Source organism: Ochotona princeps, chromosome X (assembly GCF_030435755.1).
Source record: "Ochotona princeps isolate mOchPri1 chromosome X, mOchPri1.hap1, whole genome shotgun sequence".
Lineage (NCBI taxonomy): Eukaryota > Metazoa > Chordata > Mammalia > Lagomorpha > Ochotonidae > Ochotona > Ochotona princeps.
The window spans coordinates 47,065,714-47,074,482 of record NC_080865.1 but is presented as its reverse complement, the minus strand read 5'-3'; positions in this window follow the sequence as shown (position 1 = coordinate 47,074,482).

The window sequence follows — 8,769 nt, the reverse complement described above, 5'->3', positions numbered from 1 at the left end:
CTATTCAGCCAGTGCAGATGTCTTCTAGCTGTCTGATAGATCATGGAGGATAGCAGTGGATTACTGTAAGTTTAGCCAAGAGTTGATTTCAATTGCAGCTGCTAAAGCAGATGTGCTTTCATTGCTTGAAAAAAGTAGCACATTCCCTATTGCCAAGTGTTCAGCTATAGATACATCAAAAGCTATTTCTCTTCATTCTTGTCTGTGCGACCCACCATAAACAGCTGTCTTTCAGCTAGGAAGTTTAGCAGCATTCCTTAACTACTTCTCAGAGGGATATCAACTTTCCAACCTTATGCTGTGCTTTAGTTCACAGAGATCCTAATCACCTAATCCAGAAGAAATACTGGCTGGGCCCAGGGTAGTGGCCTAGCGACTAAAGTCCTAGCCTTAAAAGCACCAGGATCCCCTATGGGCGCCGGTTCTAATCCCAGCAGCCCCGCTTCCCATCCAGCTCCCTGCTTGTGGCCTAAGAAAGCAATAGAGGACGGCTCAAAGTCTTGGGACCCTGCACCTGCATAAGAGACCCAGAAGAAGCTCCTGGCTCCAGGTTCCTGGCTTTGACTCCGTGCACCTCCGGTCATTGTAGCCACTTGGGAAGTGAATCAGCAGATGAAAGATCATCCTCTCTGTCTCTCCTCCTCTCTGTATATCTGACTTGCAATGAAAAATAAATAAATCTTAAAAAAAATACTGGCCCATTGCATTGATGACAGTAGCTGATTGAACCTATTGAGAAACAGTCATTATTCCAGACTTACTGGTGAGAAGTACTCGCATTAAGTGGTAGCCAATAAAGCCAACTAAACTTAGGAAACTTCAACTTCAATACGTTTCTGGGGGTAGGGGAGGATCTAGTGTTTTGGAGCACATCAACATGTGTCTTCTAAGGTGAATAACAAGGTGTTTCATCTGATCTCCCCTACAACCAAGAAAGAGGCAAATGTTCTAGTGGGTCTTTTTGGGTTTTGAAACTCATGTGTTCCGCTTTTGGGTGTCCTCTTTCAATCCATTTACTGCTTGATCTGAAAAGCTGACAATTTTAAGTAGGACCTAGAACAAGAACAAAAAGGTTCTGCAGCAGGTTCCTACAGCTACACAAGCCGCTGTGCTACGTGGGAGGTGTCAGTGGCAGACAACACTGCTTAGACGTTTTGACAAGTTTCCATAAATGAATTACAATGCAAGTCTTTTGAATTTTGGAGCAAGACCCTGCTGTCACTGGCAAAAATAAATCTCCTTTTGAGAATTGGCCAGAGTTCCAACAGTGTTTCTTCATGGGCCACCAAATTACTGTATTCAGTGAGCTGCATATTTTGAGTTGAGTGTTCTCCAAGCCCACAAAACCATCAAGTTGCATGTACACAGCAACATTCCATAACCAAATTAAAGTTGTATACAAAGGTACTTCAAAACATTTATAGAGAGTGGGGCCTAAAAGAATGCACATGGAGCTAGCACCTTAGTATAATAAGCTAATCTTCAGTCTATGCAGCCACCATCCTGTATGGCTGCCCTACTTTCAATTCAGTTGCCTGCTTATTACCTGGGAAAGCAACAGAAGACACTATACCTGAAGTATAGTGATGAAGGTGAATGTTTGCATTGAGCAGAACGTCAGGTGATGTAGTGCTTGTGAACTTCATTTGGAAAGAGAAATAGTCATGTGTACAATTAAATACCAGTTCATATGCTGTGGCCAATGATTTAGCTGAGTATTCAGGGATTTAGACAAAGTACAGTTATTTGAAAAAACTGGCGACAAAGAAATTTTAAGAAAGATATGCAGATAGATCTCTGAAAGGTCAAACTGTATGAAGATATTTGTGTCTTGTAAAAATATTCATCAAAGGTAACCTTAACAGAGAAAAAAAATTAATGATCAAGCATATAAGGATGCCTGTTCTGTGGGTATCAGTCAGCTTCTTTTCCCAGCTACTTATATTATTTAATAAACCCATGACCAAAGCAGCCAGAAATGATGTTTTGGCAAATCCCCTAAGGTAATAAAACTATAACCAGCTAAAAGGATTGATGAAGAATTGTAAGAATGGATAGTAGAAGAAATTATTTATCAATATCATCTCAACCATGTGACCAATTAAAAAGTAAGAACTGTAATTGTCATGAGCATTATTTTCTCATTTTATTGTGGATAATATTCATGTGACATGTGTACATGTGCATATATAATATGCTAAACAAGTGCAATTTGTTATTATTCCTCTCATATTTCCTTATCATTTAGCATAAGAGGTGTTCACCTCTATCAGTATTTAAGTTTTACAAATTTTACATCACAGTACTTAAATTCTGGAATGTTGAAAAAATAAACATTCTGGAGGATTTTACCTCCTTTTCTGGTGAAGAGACTAGGATTTTTTTTTTCCTTTTTATGCAGAAGAGCAGTGTCATGCTAAAAAAAAAAAAAAAAAGAAGCACTTTGACTTTGACTTTGTAATTGCCCCTATTTAATTAGCAGCATATTGGTGCCAATTTGTCCGTAGTGATGCTTAATTTACATATCTAATTGACTGACTGAAGGGGGTTCCTACATACTTGATAAAAGATCTTGGTTCTGGATATGCCTTTGATGGTTTTGCTAGAAGAGAATAGTATTTGAAGCCGTAAGCTGCTTAAAGACCCGATTTCATCAAAGCAGATAGCAATTATTCTGTCTGTTGAACACCTGCGATTAGAACAATAAATAGGAGGAAGATTCTGTTTGTTTCTCTGGAGGACCCTGATACACTTGCGGTAGTTACTAATGCATGTTCCCCTGATTTTTTTTTTCTAACACTTTCTGTCTTTGTAACACAACGCTTCAAATTTCTACAACTTCAGATCCACTAGTTCAAAGCTGCAGAATTCTTAAAACCCTCTCAGCCTTCACAAAATTCTTCATTAAATGCATTAATGTTTCTTTATTCTCTGATCACTGCATAGAAGCATAGGAGGATAGAAGGATCGTGTGTGTGTGTGTGTTTGCATTTATATGAAGAATCTTCAGAAAGTTTATGGGAAATGTATATCGTGAAAATTACGCATGTATTCCAAAATTGTTTCTACCGAAATATTTGCTTTAAATCCACTTTCCATGAATTTTAATATCATATCACATCATATCACCTACGAATGAGCAACTGTACTTTTCTGAAATATTTGATATAGGAATTCCTAAATCATGTTGACAGTTCATACATTATGAAAGAACATGTGCATTTCATGCTTTTATCTTGAGGTAGAGTAAGTAACAGAGAAGGCATATGATGACTGGAGCATGTGAAAATATCGAATTCTTTAGGATTTACCACATACCTGAAAGTGAATGTAACCTTTTGCTTTGTTAGAGATGATAGGAGGAAGAAACTGAATTACCAGGGCATGGCACAATGGGTCTGTGGCTAAAATCCTCAACATGCACATGCTGTGTTCCCACATGAGCTGCAGTTCCTGTCCCGACTGCTCTGCTTCCCATCCAGCTCCCTGTTTGTGGCCTGGGAAAGCAGTAGAGGATGGCCCAAAGCCTTGGGACTCTGCACCCATGTGGGAGACCCAGAAGAAGCTCTGGCTCCTGGCTTCAGGTCAGCTCAGGTTCGGCCATTGTGGCCACTTGGGGAGTGTATGAGCGGATGGAAGATCTTTCTGTGTCTCTTTCTTTCTGTAAATCTACCTTTCCAATAAAAATAAATAAATCTTAAAAAAAAAAAAAAGAAATTCAGTACCAAAAATCCTTCAGGCCAAAATCTTTACTGATGTCACTTAGTACAGTTAATACCAAATATAATGGCATCAACAAACCCAGGTTTAATCTTACCTATTAGAAAAAAAAAAAGAAGTTAGATACCTTAATTTAGACTATGTAGTAAGTTCACAAAAGACTGTTTTGCAACTTATCTTCAGTCTTGAAATGAGCTTAATAATTAAGGGACTCCTGTGTGAAGAGGTACAAAGGATCATCTTGAAAGATTTCCTTTAACAAGTCACTTTGATTAGTCTAGTGAGCAGATACTCCCATAACAAATAGTTGCTAAACTTCAGAGAGAGAAAAATGACTATAAGCTTTTCAAAGATCTTCTTTAATATGTTCTTTCATTAAATTTTCTTCTTGATTTTCCTTAATCTGCTTTCTCAATCCAACTATTTCTTTTTCTTTTTAGCTTAAAGATAATATTCCTTTCTAATTGCAATGGTTATGCAATTTCAACAAGAAAATGTTTTTTTCAGAAATTATGAGTAGGAAGGAAGATGGCAGAGAGAGAGAGAGAGGCAGAGAGAGAGAGAGAAAGGGAGACAGAGAGAGAGAGACTAGGACAATCTGAAGTGAGCAGTGTGCAATCTCCATTTGGTTCTCCCATGGAAATGGACATCTTCTGTTGCTTCCCAAATGCATTAGCATGAAACTTGGATGGAGCATGGAACAACCATGCATTCCCATATGAAATGTGGGCATTCCAGGAAGCAGTTTAACTTGCAGTGCTACAAGACCCACGTATCTCACCCAAGGCTTTAATGGCTCTTCTCTTCATACTATTCATATCTCACCATAAATGTCACTTTGTCAAATATTCCACTGACTGCCTAGTATTAGGTCAATTTCCTCCAGGTATTTTATTTCATTAATCCTTTTATTTCCATTACTACATCCCTGTCACTTGACAACTAACATTTCTTTCACTTCTTCCCACTCTGAGAGTAGGGACTTCCTTTATCTTGTTCCTCCATGTATAATGATGCTATAAATATCTCTTTCAATACCTTTTTTTTTGCTGCATTTCATGGATTTTGACATTTTTGCTTTTATTTTCATTTCTTCAAAAGATTTTTTCTTATTAATTTCTTCAGTGGCACCTAGGTCAGAGTAGAATGAATTTCTTCGAGAAGATTTTATTTTCTTTTTGATTTTTTAGTGACACATTGGCCAGTCAATAGCATCTTATTTAACTTAATGTTGTAAATTTTCCATTTTTCTTCCTGCTGCTGGTTTTGTTTTATTGCTTTTTATTTAAGGGGATGCATAGTAACTGTGCAATAGAGGCTATCATACCCAGGTGTGAAGATTCAATGCAGTATGTATTTCTAGTTCCAAATCAAAGATGGACTCCCAATCTTGACATTAAGATGCTAGACTTTCTTCCATTGTCTTTGTCTGCAATGTCAGGATACACTTAAAAAGCACAATGATGGACTTAGGACTGTTTATGAAGCACTATGCTATTTTAATAATACAGGGGAAAACAGTGTGGGGTGGATTTGGAAGTGGAGGAGGGGAATCCCAGAACCTATGGAATTGTATCACAAAATGATAAAATAAAAAAGTGTCTAGGAAGCACATACAAATATTAAGTGCTCAATAGGAATCTACTACATTACTAAATATCTTTTAACCATTTTTTCACAAACATTGATCTATTTTATATAATTGACTTTCACTATATATATGAACATGTACAGTCAAGTAAAATTCATCTTTTCTCTTACTTTGACCAAAATTTTAACGAAGTATTTCTTTACATTATTACAATACTTACGATTTTAATGGCTCTATAACATGTCAGATACATACAGTGCAAATCCTAGAGCCTGCAGAATTTTCTCATAAAGTAAATTTTCAAAAACAGAAATCAGTACCAATAAGCAAAAATAAATAAGCAGATGAATGCTTCATGCCCCCCTCCCCCAAAATTCTGTGATCACTCCTCCAACACTGGTCATTTGCATTGTTTTTTTTAATTAATTAATTTTTTTTTGGAAGAGGAATAACTATTTATTTTCATTATATTTCTTTTTTTTAATATTCATTTATTCATTAATTACATTGCATTACATATTTTTAAAATAATCTTTCTTAGTTGATTTGGGTACAAAGGGTCAAGGGCTACAGGAAAGTTGGTAATACCATTGTTTCCACACTAGTATTTTTCCCCTGTATCTGGGGTCAGGGGAGAAACAAAGGGAAAAGCCCCACACAACCTCCCACCCATCCCAGGTCCCTGATGTGAAGCACGCTCCGAGGGTTCTGCTCAAGCAGTTTTGATAGTTCAACAGGTCTGAATTGCTGCCAATCTCTCTGTTCCAATCACGATGAAACCTCTTCAGAATCAACTGGCTGACATAGTCTCTTCATGGTTGGAGTTCTGAGATCAGCAGTTCAGTTCGAGGGAACTCCAAAGAAACTTCATCTGAGATGATCCCACACCTGATTCTTGTGTGTGCTTGCCAGCACAGGGTCTGGCACAGTCCTTCGCCCCAATCAGCTTATGCACATTCTGGTCGTTGCAACTGCTGGGTCAGTTCTGTTTCCAGACCTGTCTTCTACTTGAACCAATAGGTGTTTTAGTCCAGCTCGATCCTACCCACTTCATACTCCGTCCTCACGCAAACCAATGGGAGCTGCAGCCTAGTTGGGGTGACTCCCCATAACCCCCACCAGGCCTGCTCCCTACCCTGGTTCCCATGCATGCCATTATGTACCGCAGGCTTGTTCAGTCTGTCCCAGATCTCATTTAGCTCTTGTACTTGTCATTGGGCATTGAAGCCTAGTTCAACCCAACCAACCTACTATCCAGCCCACACACATACTGGCAGGTGCCTGTCTGTCTAGCCACCCCTGCCCCTGTCCTGGTTTTCATGCTCTCCAGTAGGAGTGGTAATCCAAGACGGAGGTGCCCACTATCTCCCTGCTAGGCCACTCCCACTCCCACTCCCAGATTATGCGCTCTGCAGTTGGTTCTGGAGGTTAACTTGACAGAATTAGCCCCCAGTGCCAGCCTCTGCCACCTGATGCTGCTGCAAAGCCAAACCAACCCTCACCCACTCTAATTTATGCTTGCACCAGTCAGAACAGTCAGCCCAACCTGGTCTTTCACTAATCTAGCTTACATGAGGCACACAGGTGTTGTAGCCCTGCCTGGTCTGGTCTGCCCCCATTCCCAACTCATGCTCTCCAGTGGTAGTGGATGTCCAGCAGGGGAGCCCACATGCCCCTGCCGGCTTTGCCTCCTCCCCCCGCCCCCCGGCTCTCACGTGTGCTCACTCCTCCATCACTGGTCATTCGCATTGTACTATTTGCTGCTATTGTTGCCAACATTTTTTTTTTAAAGTTTAGCTAATTAGGAGATGTCACAAAACACCATTTCTAAACCAAAGTTTATAATTATTTTTAAAGTTCTTGATTGATTTTGTCAAGTTGCTTTCCAAATAAAGAGCCATATTTTTTCATTGCAATAAAAAATTTGCAAAACTGCTCTCCCACACATCGTCAGTACATAAAACCACTTCCACATGTGATTTTAGAAAGCTGAAATTCATAGGTGGGGCACTTGAAAATCCCACTATTAGTCATAGCTTTGTTTGTTTCATAGTCTCCAAGAGCTCTATTTTAAGTGTTCATTTATTCTAAGGAGCAATTTTTGATGTACTCAGAAGGCATTACTATATTATTACAGATTATTTTGTTAATTTGAAGAATTTATACCACTGTCTTGCATTAATGGGACACAGGCCTGGTAAAAGTTTCATAAGCATGTGTATATGAGGAGGTACACAGGAAAAATACCCAGATTTTAATAAAGTCCTTCAAAAGCAAAAGTTCTTTTGTTTGGTTTTAGAGTCTAACAGACTTATAGAAGTGTCTTACATGGTTGTGCTCTCAGTAAATATGGGTGAACAGTCAGAAAATTTAAGGCAAACTACAGAACACTTTCATAGATGGTTTTCATTTAATATTCACTACAATCTAGTGAGACAAACATTGATAGTTTTTTTTTTAATATTTGAGGAAGCAGAGGTTCCAAAATTCCAGTAAGATGAGTCAAAATGACTTGCCTAAGACCAAAAAGCCAGGAAGTAGAACAAGGATTAGAGGCCATATTGTTCTACCCCACAACTGTGTGTCTAGTCCAATGTCCTGTTAGTCTGAGAGGGTAAAGAAGACAGTGCCGGCCCAGAGACTGTCAGAACAGCGGAGACAAGTAACAGCTCCTACACATCCAGAATGCAGAACTGAAACAAATTTTCAACTAGGTAGAAGCCATAAAAAGCAAAATAAAACTAAGATTGATTTCTTCTCAGGCTTTCTTTTCCCCTTCTCACTTTTAATGTCATTTTCAAACTTATTTTATTTTGGTGGGTCTGTCTTATGGTTTGCATGTGTGTTTTCCATCACAGGGAGGATTTGGCCACCCTGTGTTGGTCTGTGGTTGGAAGGAATCTGTGTCCATGGCATCTTAAGATATATGTCAAAAATCCAAGTATAGCCACACTGCATATCAGGAACTAGTGATTCATTGCTGTGGCTTGCAGATGACATAGAAAGAAGCTCAGTAATACTTATTTAAAGTAAGTTTGATTTTCCAAAGAAAAACATAGGGTAAATTCCTCTTTCTCAAACATTTCATGTGTCTGGAGCAGTAAAAAGACATGTTTTTCTTAAATGCAGAGAAATGTGAACATGCATTTCTTGGTGGCCCAGTAATTGTATTATCGATGACTTTATATGCACTACCAGAAGACACATTTCTCAACATAAAAATTTGCCTGATTTAAAAAATGCATCATGGGCTCATGTTTCAATGCCTTATCTGATTTCTGCCTGTGTTTCTAACCATCTTGCCCTTTATTTTGGATGGACTGTCTACAGAGACTATTACCAAATATTTCTTCTTCCTCGCACCTGGGTACAAGTGACCACATGCACTGAAAATTAAAATCTTCTGCATTCTTTAGGCCAAGCATTGCCAAGTGTCAAAAAAATTCTAAAGGCCAATT